Source organism: Felis catus, chromosome B3, assembly GCF_018350175.1.
Source record: "Felis catus isolate Fca126 chromosome B3, F.catus_Fca126_mat1.0, whole genome shotgun sequence".
Lineage (NCBI taxonomy): Eukaryota > Metazoa > Chordata > Mammalia > Carnivora > Felidae > Felis > Felis catus.
Window position 1 is genome coordinate 88,295,032 of NC_058373.1, and position 13,577 is coordinate 88,308,608.

Genomic DNA, 13,577 nt, shown 5'->3' on the forward strand with positions numbered 1-13,577 from the left:
CTCAAAATTGTTATTTAACATAGTACTGGAAGTCATAGCTTCAGCAATCAGACAACAGAAATAAATAAAAGGCAAATAAGTCTGTAAGGAAAAAGTCAAACTTTCACTATTTTCAGAGGACATAATATTCTATGTAGAAAACCTGAAAGACTAAACCAAAATATTGCTAGTTCTTATCCTTTAATTTAGAAAAATTGCAGGATATAAAATCAATGTACAGAAATCTGTTGCATTTATATACACCAATAATGAAGCAACAGACAGCGAAATCAAGGAATCAATCCCATTTACAATTGCACCAGAAGCCATAAGATACCTAGGGATAAACCTAACCAAAGAGGTAAAAGATATGTACTCTGAAAACTATAGAACACTTATGAAAGAAATTGAAGATGATGCAAAGAAATGGAAAAACATTCCAGGCTCATGTACTGGAAGAACAAATATTGTTAAAATGTCTATACTACCCAAAGCAATCTAGGCATTTGATGCAAACTCTATCAAAATTCCACCAGCATTTTTCACAGAGCTAGAACAAACTTTCCTAAACTTTGTATGGAACCACAAAAGACCCTGAGAGCCAAAGCAATCTTGAGAAAGCAAAGCAAAGCTGGAGGCATCACAATTCCAGATTTTAAGTTATATTACAAAGGTGTAGTCATCAAGACAGTATGGTACTGGTACAAAAACAGACACGTAGATAAATGGAACATAATAGAAAACCCAGTAATGGACCTGCAAATATATGGTCAATTAATCTTTGACAAAGTAGGAAAGAATATCTAGTGGGAAAAGAACAGTATCTTCAAAAATGGTGTTGGAAAAAATGGACATCAACATAGGAAAGAGTGAAACTGGACCACTTTCTTATATCATACACAAAAATAAATTCAAAATGGATTGAAGACCTACATGTGAGACCTGAAACCATAAAAATTCTAGAAGAGAACAGAGTCAGTAACCTCTCTGACATCAGCCATAGCAACTTTTTTCTAGCTATGTCTCTTGAGGCAAGGGAAATAAAAGCAAACAAAACAAAACAAAACAAAACAAAACAAAACAAAACAAAAACCCTGTTGGAGCTTTTGGGACTACATCAAAATAAAGAGCTTCTGCACAGGGAAAGGAACAATCAACAAAACTAAAAGACATTGTATGGAATGGGTGAAGATATTTTCAAATGCCTGTTCTGATAAAGGATTAGTATCCAAATTATATAAAGAATGTGAAATACTCAATACCCCCCAAAACAAATAATCCAATTTAAAAAATGATCAGAAGACATGAACAGACATTTCTCCAAAGCAGATATCCAGATGGCCAACAGACACATGAAAAAATGCTCATCGTCATTTACCATCAGGAAATGCAAATCAAAACTCCAGCGAGATATAGCCTCTCACCTGTCAGAATAGCTTAAATCGACAACATAAGAAACAATAGGTGTTGGTGAAAATGCAGAGAAAAAGGAACCCTTGTGCACTGTTGGTGGGAATGGAAACTGATGCAACCACTGTGAAAAACACCGTGGAGATTCTGTTCAATTAGAATAAGTGTGTGTTGAGGTCTGAGCAAAATAGAAAGGTCTTGTGATAGTCCAAGTGGGTAATATGGTAATAGTAGATTAAAGTAGAGGGATAAACAAATTGTTAAGTAACAGTATCTTAGATTGGTTGGAGTGAATTTGTAAGGCAACCACTAGTTGCATGGCATTGTGCAGTAATACTGGGTAGTCTGGGAGCAGGACTAGGAAATAAAAAGTTTAATTAGGGAGAGGGATTGGCAAAGCAAGAACTGTGGCTATTTAGAGAGTGAGGAATTCTAAATCTTATTGCTATTGCTATTTGTCTTGTCTAGCTGAAGGTAGATAATTTTTTGGTCAATCTCATCATGGGTTATTTCAAATATACAGAAAAAACATGCAAAATATTTAATTTCTCTTCATATTTAATAACTTTAAATTTCACATATTTCCTTTAAATATTATTGTCTCATTTTTAAAATAGCTAAAACCATACCTCCTATACCATCTCTCCCCTTTTTTCTCAATAAAGTTTTGACGTTTGTAGTTGTTATCATACCTGTTCAACTGGGTCACTATGTATAATCTCAGAATGCCATCTTAAAGAAGGAAATTCATTCACTCATTCATTAGCAAGCAATAGACGTAAAGAAATGAGAAAAGAATTGGAACAGTCTTTGAGGACAGCAACTAAGGCCCAGATGTTTTGTTGTAACATAACATACTTGATTTTAGAGCGAGCATTAAAATACTTTAATATCCATTTGGCTTAAAAGGTTAAGGGCAGAAAAACAAATGTACTCTTCTGTGGAGGAGTTACACTGGAAGGCAAAGGGAGTTCTTGTCTAGCATGAGCTATAAGAGATAATTGTTCATTAGAGAGGGTGAAGTCTGTTGTAAGCACAACCACATTCATTAGCCAGCTCCCTGCTTCCTGTTTGTAATGGGCATTAAGTTTCTCTCTGTTCAATTAGAATGAATTCTGGTTTTGGCACTACAGATCCTTTTCTGGGTTTTTAATATTATGGCTTTTGGTCTTTTTTTTATTTTTGCATTTTCACTGAATAGGTGCAACCTCATGGTCAAATATAAATTATTTCTTAAGTACTATGCTCCAAATGTATGACAAGTTCTCATAGAATATAGAGTGTATATAGAAACCAAGCAAAAACACATTAAACATGAAACATTTATATAAAACCATACCTAAAGTATATTTATGGTAATAAATATCACATTTTGTTAATAATTATAAATAAAAGCTAAACATTTGGGTCATAAATAAAATTCTAAGTTTATGACGTTTTGGAGACGTGTCTATCAACTTAACTCATGTAAATGTTACAATATTTAGGGTGCCTGGGTAGTTCAGTCAGTTAAGCATCTGAGTCTTGATTTTGGTGCAGGTCATGATCTCACATTTCACTAGTTTGAGCTCCAGGTCAGGCTATGTGCTGGGTGATAGACTAGATATTTTAGGGTATTATGTTATTGGGAGACCCAAAGAGCTTCTTGATTGATTAGATAGAGAGGGTATAAGAAACTTACTTGAGGGACGCCTGGGTGGCTCAGTCGGTTAAGCGTCCGACTTCGGCTCAGGTCATGATCTCGCGGTCTGTGAGTTCAAGCCCCGCATCCGGCTCTGTGCTGACCACTCAGAGCCTGGATCCTGTTTGAGATTCTGTGTCTCCCTCTCTCTCTGACCCTCCCCCGTTCATGCTCTGTCTCTCTCTGTCTCAAAAATAAATAAATGTTAAAAAAAAAAAGAAACTTACTTGAAATATTTGAGGAGTCAGTGATTTTCCTGGAGGTCAACCCTGTGTAGGCTACATAGCATTGAAGAGCAAATGCCACAGTCAGGGAAATTTCCATGAGGTTGGCCTTCTGTCAGGGAAATTCTGACAGAAGCAGATATCTCTGGCAACAGCAGAATATAATATACTAACATTGTGATATTATCTGTTCAACAAGCAGGGAAGGAAAATGCTCTCAACTTTGGTTTTTCCCTGGTATCTGTAAGATTCAACTTCGATAGTGTCCTTGAGCATATGATATGTGATTAGCTGAATGAAGAGGACACTGGACTTTCTAGAATTTCTCATTCCTCCAAAATATGCCTGAAACAACCATAAGTGAGGGGGAGGAAAATCAGTAAAGTCAGGAGCACTAGGTTTTATTTCCATTTAGGATTAAAATGGGGATTTCTGATGTAAAACCATGCATAAATACATAGGCATATTTTTGAAAGGTAGAGAATTATATGACCCTTGCATCATTCTATTCTCAAAGTATTTATTAAACTCTTACTATGTGAGAGGCATAGTTCTGAGCATTGGGAATATAAAGATGAACAGAAGAAGCCATTATTCCTGCCCTCCACTATAAGAACAGTTACAACAAAGTGATTAATGCTACAGTAGAGGAATAAACAAGACGCTGAGAAGGCACAAGAGAGGAGGCACTTAACTTTTCCTGGAGAGACTAGAAAAGGCTTCTCAAAGAGGGTGGATTCTTGAGTGGATTCTTGAAGAATGAATTAGTGTTCCAGTCTTCTCTTACAGGCTAGAGAGGTAGCATATAAGAAAATGCATAAAGTTCTGAAGCAACCAAGAGACCAGGATGTGTTGCAGATATAACTTTTAATTTAATTTAATTTAATTTAATTTAATTTAATTTAATAACTTAATTTATCCTAATTTTAACTTTATTTGAGTATAATTGACACATAATGTTACATTAGTATACAACATAGTGTTTCAACAACTCTATACATCATGTTATGCTCACCACAAGTGTGGGCTACCATCTGATGCCATACAACATGATTAAAATACCACTGACTATATTTTCTATACTGTGCTTTTTATTCTGGTGACTTATTCATTCTATAACTGGAGTATATATCACTCTCTTTTACCCATTTTTCCTATTCCCTGACCCTGTTCCCTTTGGCAACCATCACTATATTCTTTATACTTATAGGTCTCATTCTGCTTTTTGTTTGTTTATTCATTTGTTTTGCTTTTTGGATACGACACACAAGTGAAATCATATGTTATTTGTCTTTCTCTGTTTGACTTATTTGAAAAAAGAATGAAAAAACCCTCATGCACTGTTGGTATGAATGTAAATTGATACAGCCATTGTGGAAAACTGTATGCGGGTTCCTCAAAAAATTAAAAATAGAAGTACCATATGATCCAATAATTCCACTACTGGATATTTACCCAAAGAATACAAAAACACTAATTTGAAAATATATATGTACTCCCATGTTTATTGCAGAATTATTTACAATAGTGAAATTATGGAAATAACCCAAGTGTCCATCTATAGATGAATGGATAAAGAAGATAAAGAAGATGTGGTGTACACACACACACACACACACACACACACACACACACTACACTGAGGAATATTATGTAGCCATAAAAAGGATGAAATCTTGCCATTTCTGACAACATGAATGGACCTAGAGGGTATTATGCTTATGCAGGTATAACTTTTAAAGGTAGACAAGAACACAAATCCCAAAAAGACTTGTATGCTCTATTCTGGAGTTTGGACTTCAACCTGCAGACAATGGAGGCCTTTGAAGGGTTTGACTTCAAAAATATGGAGAGTGGAGGGTGGAGGCAGTGGGTGATGCCAGATTCTGGATGACCAGTTAGAAAGTTAACATCTTTTGATGAGAAATTATGGAGATTTGGGACTAAGGTAAAGGAACAACAAGGGGTTCATCTCAACTTTCTGACTTTGTGGATCATTGTTTTATTAATCAAAAGAGAAGAGCCACTTTTGGGAAGGGGAAGGGTGAATTAAGTTTTGGACATTTAGAATTTGAGACTCTTTAGAACATCTGGGTGGAGATGATCATGAAGCAGTTGGTAAAGTAAGCATGAGGTTCAAGAGAGAGATCTAGTTTGGATATAATAGAGTTCTCAATGTATAGAAGTTTTTGGAGACTTGAATGTGAATAAGATTTCTCAGGACAAGTGTGTCAAATCAGAGGAGAGGAAAAAATGTCCACCTAAGGAGTACTACCAATTAAGGAGAGGAGTTAGTGGACAGAACTGAGAAGGAATCATGGGAGAAATAAAAGAAAATTTAGGAGGAAGTGGCACCAGTAAAAAAGGAGTGGATAATTCAAAGAAGGAGGTATTGGCTAACAGTATCCAATACTGTTGAGTGACAAAGCTTGAAAATGACACTAGGTTAGGCCATCATAGACCAAGAGAAGAACAAGAATAGCTTTATTGAAATGGTAAAAGAATAAGGTAATAGTGGGTCAAGGATTGAATAGGAGGGGAGAAAGTAATACCTTCAAAAGCTTATGATTTTAACCTCCTGAAGGCAAGAAAAAAAAGATGTTTATAGCTTGAGGGTATTGAAGGTCTTGGAATTATACTTCTAAAAATAATAGAAGAAAATTGATATTTAGGAGAGTTCAAGAACCTAGTGTGGTGGCTAATGGACTAGGTTAAAAAAAAACAGCTTTTTTGCTTTTATTTGGGTGTTGATGTAAGGGTGTTTTAAAACTAGCTGTGACTTTGATAGAGTGCCTGGGTGGCTCAGTCAGTTAAGTGTCCAACTTCAGCTCAGGTCATGATCTCAGTTTGTGTGTTCGAGCCCTGCATCAGGCTGTTTGCTGACAGCTCAGGGCCTGGAGCCTGCTTCGGATTCTGTGTCTCCCTCTTTCTCGGCCCCTTCCCCGCTCATGCTTTGTCTTTTTCTCTTGCTCTCTCAAAAATAAATAAACATTAAAAAAAACCCAAAAAATAAAAAAACAAAAAACTAGCTGTGACTTTGAAATGTCTATACCTGCCTAGAAGTGCCTTGAGAAACACTTGAGACAAAGGACAATTTAGGAAAGAATCCCTACTGCTGTGGCATGCAGAGTATGACTAGATGTCTAAGATGATGAAGTTTAAATAATGGCAAAGAAAGTTGAAAATCTTTTAGCATCTTTGCTGACTCCAAGAAGCAAAAATAACCTGCCCTCTGGCAAACACATTCTCCCTTCTGAAATTCTGTCAAATAAGTTCAGAGGGACATGAAAAAAAAAGGAATATATCTTATAACATATGCTGATATGGTTGCACATCCCTTATTTCATAGATTGTACTGATGAATTTCAACATTATATCTGATTTCTCTGGCATGTACATTGTGTAAAAGAGCTTGTAGAGGTACAACTTTATATTCATTCTAGAGAACTTGAGAAGGCATTGCACCAAAATGAGACTATAGATACTGTATAAGCAAGAGGAGATCTTTCCTTCAAAAATGAAGGCAGTTCGTAATAACATTCAAGGAAAATTGCATCCTCTGAGGCACTTTATACATTCATTCTTGCCGACGACAAGAAACGCAGCCTAGATTTAGCATTTCATTTGGGGTATCACAGCCTTAGCTAGCTTTGAATGGGCTTATTTTTCAGGAACTGAAGTAGTAGCTCATCAGATATTTCTCAGCTTCTGAAATGATTGGTATTCCTCTCCTATCTAGCAGCTATTGGAGGTTTTTTTTATTTAACCAGTGAAGAGTTCCAAAATAGAAGTGTTGTCCTGGATGTATTTTAAAAACACACATTTCAGGCCTTTCCTTCTTAACCTGAAGTAGTAGATAAAAATCCCAAAGTGAAAGTGACAAGATAACATTGTGGCATTGACTCACAAAGGCATAAGGAATCTATAGATGCCCCTATCTGTCAGCTCTCAAGGCAAACACTGTAACTGTCATACCTAACATCCAAGAGCTAAGTAAATTTGGTTAAAACCTTGATTCACTCTAGTGCTTATGGAATCAAGTGTTCTGGGTTTATTTATGAGAGAGAGGGACAGAGCGTGAGCAGGAAGGGGCAGGGAGAGAGGGAGACACAGATTGGAAGCAGACTCCAGGCTCGGAGCTGCCAGCATAGAGCCCAATGATGGGCTTGAAATCATGAACCACAAAATAATGACCTGAGCCAGAGTCGGACGCTTAACTGACTGAGCTATCCAGGTGCCCTCGGTAACTAAATTCTTTAGCTATTAGATGGCTAAATAGCATACCTCCTTTATTTGAATTTTTGCTGCCACAGAGTTTTAGAAATGTGTTGCCATATTATATTAATTAAGTGGTTTTCCTATTGTTATAAAAGTTGAGTTTAGTTGTGTATTCTACTCCTATTGAAGGTGGGGAGGTGGTTGTTTTCTTGATATTTTTCTTGAGGTCTGTGCATAGGAGAGTGACTGTAGTTGGTGGTTGCAGTCTATTTCCTATTATAGATCTTGTGTTTAGTCTGTTTAATATGTTCTCAGACATCTTTCCTTCAGCATCCTGTCAAGTTTATATGTTTTTTTATTCTCAATCTTTTTTTTAAAGATAATTTACTATTGATATAGTTTCTTCCTTCAGTAGACATTTTTAAAAAAGTTTTATTTATTTTGAGAGGCAGAGAGAGAGAGAGAGAGAGAGAGAGAGAGAGAGAGAAAGAGAAAGACAAGAGAGAGCCTGAGCAAGAGAGGGGCAGAGAGAGGGAGAGAGAAAGAATCCCAAGCAGGCTCTGTACTGTCAGTGCAAAGCCCGATTAAGGGCTTGAACTCACAAACCATGAAATCATGACCTGAGCCAAAATCAGGAGTCAGACACTTAACTGACTGAACCACCCAGGTGCCCCTCTCAATCTATATTTAATCCTCAGGTATTTGATATGAGTTGAATACTGAAGCTGCCAAAATGATATCAAATTTGTAGGTAATTTATAATTTAATGAGAAAAAATAAATTTGCACTGCTGAAAAGCTAACTGCCTGGGTGAATCTGGGCTCTGCTACTTGCTAGCTGTATGACCTAAATGTATTTTATCTTAATTTCATCCCCTGTAAAATGAAGACAGCATTAATACCTGTCTCATAGGGTTGCTCTTCGTATCCCTTTAGTTCTTAGATCAAGGCCATGCATGTGTTAGTTGTGATTGTTACTGCCCTTTACTGTTCTTATTCATGGGTAGGCTCCAGAGTGCACCTGTAACCCCTGTGCATTTGAGATGTCTTAGTCAATTTGGTCTGCTGTAAAAGAATACCACAGACTGGTTGGCTTTTTTTTAAATACAATTTATTGTCAGGATAGCTAACATATAGTGTATACAGTGTGCTCTTGGCTTCAGGAGTAGAGTCCTGTGATTCATTGCTTACATACAACACCCAGTGCTCATCCCAACAAGTGCCCTCCCCAATGCCCATCACCCATTTTACCCTCTCCCCATGTCTTCCCCACCATCAACCCTCTGTTTGTTCTCTGTTTAAGAGTCTCTTATGGTTTGCCTCCCTCTCTGTTTGAAACTATTTTTTTCCCCTTCCTTTCCCTCATGGTCTTCTGTTAAGTTTCTCAAATTCCGCATAAGATCCCAAATGTCCATCAACAGATGAATAGATACAGAAGATGTGTTATATATATATAATGGGTTACTACTTGACAATGAGAAAGAATGAAATCTTACCAGGTTCAACAACATGGATAGAACTGGAGGGTATTATGCTAAGAGAAATAAGTCAGAGAAAGACACATATCATATGTTTTCCATTCATATGTGGAATTTGAGAAACTTAACAGACTGGTTGGCTTTAAAAACAGAAATTTTGAGGTGCCTAGGTGGCTCAGTTGGTTGAGCATCTGACTCTCGATTTTGGCTCAGGTCATGATCCCAGGATCATGAGATTGAGCCCTGTGTTGGGCTCCGTGCTGAGTGTGGAACCTGCTTAAGATTCTCCCTCTATCTTCCTTTGCCCTACTCCCCTACTTGTGTGTTCTTTCTCTCTCTCTCAATTTAAAAACAAAACAAAACCAAAAATATAAATTTATTTCTCAACATGGAGGCTGGAAGTCCAAGATCAGGGTGTTAGCATGGTCTGGTAAAGATTCTCTTCTTGGTTTCCCTCTTTCTTTTTTTTTTTTTCCTTAAAAATTTTTTTTTTCTATTTTTAATTTAATTTTTTATTTTTTTAAATTTACATCCAAATTAGTTAGCATATAGTGAAACAATGATTTCAGGAATAGATTCCTTAATGCCCCCTTACCCATTTAGCCCATTCCCCCTCCCACAACCCCTCTAGCAACCCTCAGTTTGTTCTCCATATTTATGAGTCTCTTCTGTTTTGTCCCTCTCCCTGTTTTTGTATTATTTTTTGTTTCCCTTCCCTTATGTTCATCTGTTTTGTCTCTTAAAGTCCTCATATGAGTGAAGTCATATGATATTTGTCTTTCACTGACTAATTTCACTTAACATAAAACCCTCCAGTTCCATCCACGTAGTTGCAAACGGGAAGATTTCATTCTTTTTGATTGCCGAGTAATACTCCATTGTGTGTGTGTGTGTGTGTGTGTGTGTGTGTGTGTGTGTGTGTGTGTATACACACACATACCACATCTTTATTCATTCATCCATTGATGGACATTTGGGCTCTTTCCATACTTTGGCTATTGTTGATAGTGCTGCTATAAACATGGGGGTGCATGTGTCCCTTCGAAACAGCACACCTGTATCCCGTGGATAAATGCCTAGTAGTGCAGTTGTTGGGTCATAGAGTAGTTCTATTTTTAATTTTTTGAGGAACCTCCATACTGTTTTCCAGAGTGGCTGCACCAGCTTGCATTCCCACCAACAATGCAAAAGAGATCCTCTTTCTCTGCATCCTCGCCAACATCTGTTGTTGCCTGAGTTGTTAATGTTAGCCATCCTGACAGGTGTGAGGTGGTATCTCAGTGTGGTTTTGATTTGTATTTCCCTGATGATGAGTGATGTTGAGCATTTTTTCATGTGTCGTTTAGCCATCTGGATGTCTCCCTTGGCGAAGTGTCTATTCATGTCTTTTGCCCGTTTCTTCACAGGATTATTTGTTTTTTGGGTGTTGAGTTTGGAAAGTTCTTTACAGATTTTGGGTAATAACCCTTTATCTGATACGTCGTTTGCAAATATCTTCTTTAATTCCATTGGTTGCCTTTTAGTTTTGCTGATTGTTTTCTTCACTGTGCAGAAGCTTTTTATTTTGATGAAGTCCCAGTAGTTCATTTTTGCTTTTGTTTCCCTTGCCTCAGGAGACGTGTTGAGTAAGAAGTTGCTGCGGGCAAGATCAAAGAAGTTTTTGCCTACTTTCTCCTCGAGGTTTTTGATAGCTTCCTGTCTTACATTGAGGTCTTTCATCCATTTTGAGTTTATTTTTGTGTATGGTGCAAGAAAGTGGTCCAGGTTCATTCTTGTGCATGTCGCTGTCCAGTTTTCCCAGCACCACTTGCTGAAGAGACTGTCTTTATTCCATTGAATATTCTTTCCTGCTTTGTCAAAGATTAGTTGGCCATACGTTTGTGGGTCCATTTCTGGGTTCTCTATTCTGTTCCATTGATCTGAGTGTCTGTTCTTGTGCCAGTACCATACTGTCTTGATGATTACAACTTTGTAGTATAGCTTGAAGTCTGGGATTGTGATGCCTCCTGCTTTGGTTTTCTTTTTCAAGATTGCTTTTGGCTATTTGTTCCATACAAATAGGATTATTTGTTCTAGCTCTGTGAATAATACTTTGATAGGGATTGCATTGAATATGTAGATTGCTTTGGGTAGTATTGACATTTTAACAATATTTGTTCTTCCTATCCATGAGCATGGAATCTTTTTTGCATTTTTTTGTGTTTTCTTCAATTTCTTTCATAAGTTTTCTATAGTTTTCAGTGTATAGATTTTTCACCTCTTTAGTTAGATTTATTCCTAGGTATTTTATGGTCTTTTATGAAACTGTAAATGGGATTGATTCCTTGATTTCTCTTTCTGTTGTTTCATTGTTGGTGTATAGGAATGTAACTGATTTCTGTGCATTGATTTTATACTGCCACTTTGCTGAATTCATGAATCAATTCTATCAGTTTTTTGGTGGAATCTTTTGGGTTTTCCATATAGAGTATCATGTCATCTGCGAAGAGCGAAAGTTTGACCTCCTCCGGGCCGATTTGGATGCCTTTTATTTCTTTGTGTTGTGTGATTGCAGAGCCTAAGACTTCCAATACCATGTTGAATAACAGTGGTGAGAGTGGACATCCCTGTCTTGTTCCTGACCTTAGGGGGAAAGCTCTCAGTTTTTCCCCAATGAGGATGATATTAGCGTTGGGTCGTTCATATAAGGCTTTTATGATCTTGAGGTATGCTCCTTCTATTCCTACTTTGTTGAAGGTTTTTATTAAGAAAGGATGCTGTATTTTGTCAAATGCTTTCTCTGCATCTGTTGAGAGGATCATATGGTTCTTGTCCTTTCTTTTATTGATGTGATGAATCATGTTAATTGTTTTGCGGATATTGAGCCAGCCCTGCATCCCAGGTATAAATCCTGCTTGGTCGTGGTGAATAATTTTTTTTAATGTATTGTTGGATCTGGTTGGCTAATATCTTGTTGAGGATTTTTGCATCCATGTTCATCAGGGAAATTGGTCTACAGTTCTCCTTTTTAGTGGGGTCTCTGTCTGGTTTAGGAATCAAGTTAATGCTGGCTTCATAGAAAGAGTTTGGAAGTTTTCCTTCCATTTCTATTTTTTGGAATGGATTCAAGTGAATAGGTGTTAACTATTCTTTAAATGTTTTGTAGCATTCCCCTGGAATACCATATGGCCCTGGACTTTTGTTTGTTGGCAGATTTTTGATTACTAATTCGATTTCCTTACTGCTTATGGGTCTGTTCAAATTTTATATTTCTTCCTGTTTCAGTTTTGGTAGTGTATATGTTTCTAGGAACTTGTCCATTTCTTCCAGGTTACCCATTTTATTGGCATATAATTGATCATAATATTTTCTTATTATTGTTTTTATTTCTTTGTGTTGGTTGTGATCTCTCCTGTTTCATTCTGGATTTTATGTGGGTCCTTTCCTTTTTCTTCCTGATCCAACTGGCTAGTTGTTTATCAATTTTGTTAATTCTTTCAGAGAACCAGCTTCTGTTTTCATTGATCTGTTCTACTGTTTTTTTTGGTTTCAATAGCATTAATTTCTGCTCTAATCTTTATTATTTCCTGTCTTCTGCTGGTTTTGGGTTTTATTTGCTGTTCTTTTTCCAGTTCCTTGAGGCGTAAGGTTAGGTTGTGTATCTGAGATCTTTCTTCCTTTTTAGGAAGGCCTGGATTGCTATATACTTTACTCTTATGACTGCCTTTGCTGTGTCCTAGAGGTTTTGGGTTGTGGTGTTATCATTTTCATTGACTTCCATATACTTTTTAATTTCCTCTTTAACTGCTTGGTTAGCCCATTCATTCTTTAGTAGGATGTTCTTCAGTCTCCAAGTATTTGTTACCTTTCCAAATTTTTTCTTGTGGTTGATTTTGAGTTTCATAGTGTTGTGGTCTGAAAATATGAATGATACGATCTCGACCTTTCTGTACTTGCTTAGGGCTGATTTGTGTCCCAGTACATGGTCTATTCTTGAGAACATTCCATGGGCACTCAAGAAGAATGTATATTCTGCTGTTTTAGGATGAAATGTTCTGAATATATCTGTTAAGTCCATCTGGTCCAGTGTGTCATTCAAAGCCATTGTTTCCTTGTTGATTTTTTGATTAGATGATCTGTCCATTGCTGTGAGTGGGGTGTTGAAGTCTCCTACTATTAAGGTATTACTGTCGATGAGTTTCTTTATGTTTGTGATTAATTGATGTATACATTTTGGTGCTTTCACATTTGGCACATAAATGTTTACAATTGTTAGGTATTCTTGGTCTATAGACCCTTTGATTATGATATAATGCCCTTCTGCATCTCTTGATACAGTCTTTATTTTAAAGTCTAGATTGTCTGATATAAGTTTGGCTACTCTGGCTTTCTTTTGTTCACCATTAGCATGATAGATAGTATTGCATCCCCTTATTTTCAATCAGAAGGTGTCTTTAGGTATACAGTGGGTCTCTTGTAAACATCATATAAATGGATCTTCTTTTCTTATCCATTCTGTTACCCTATGTCTTTTGATTGGAGCATTGAGTCCATTGATGTATAGAGTAAGTACTGAAAGATATGAATTTCTTGCCATTATGATGCTTGT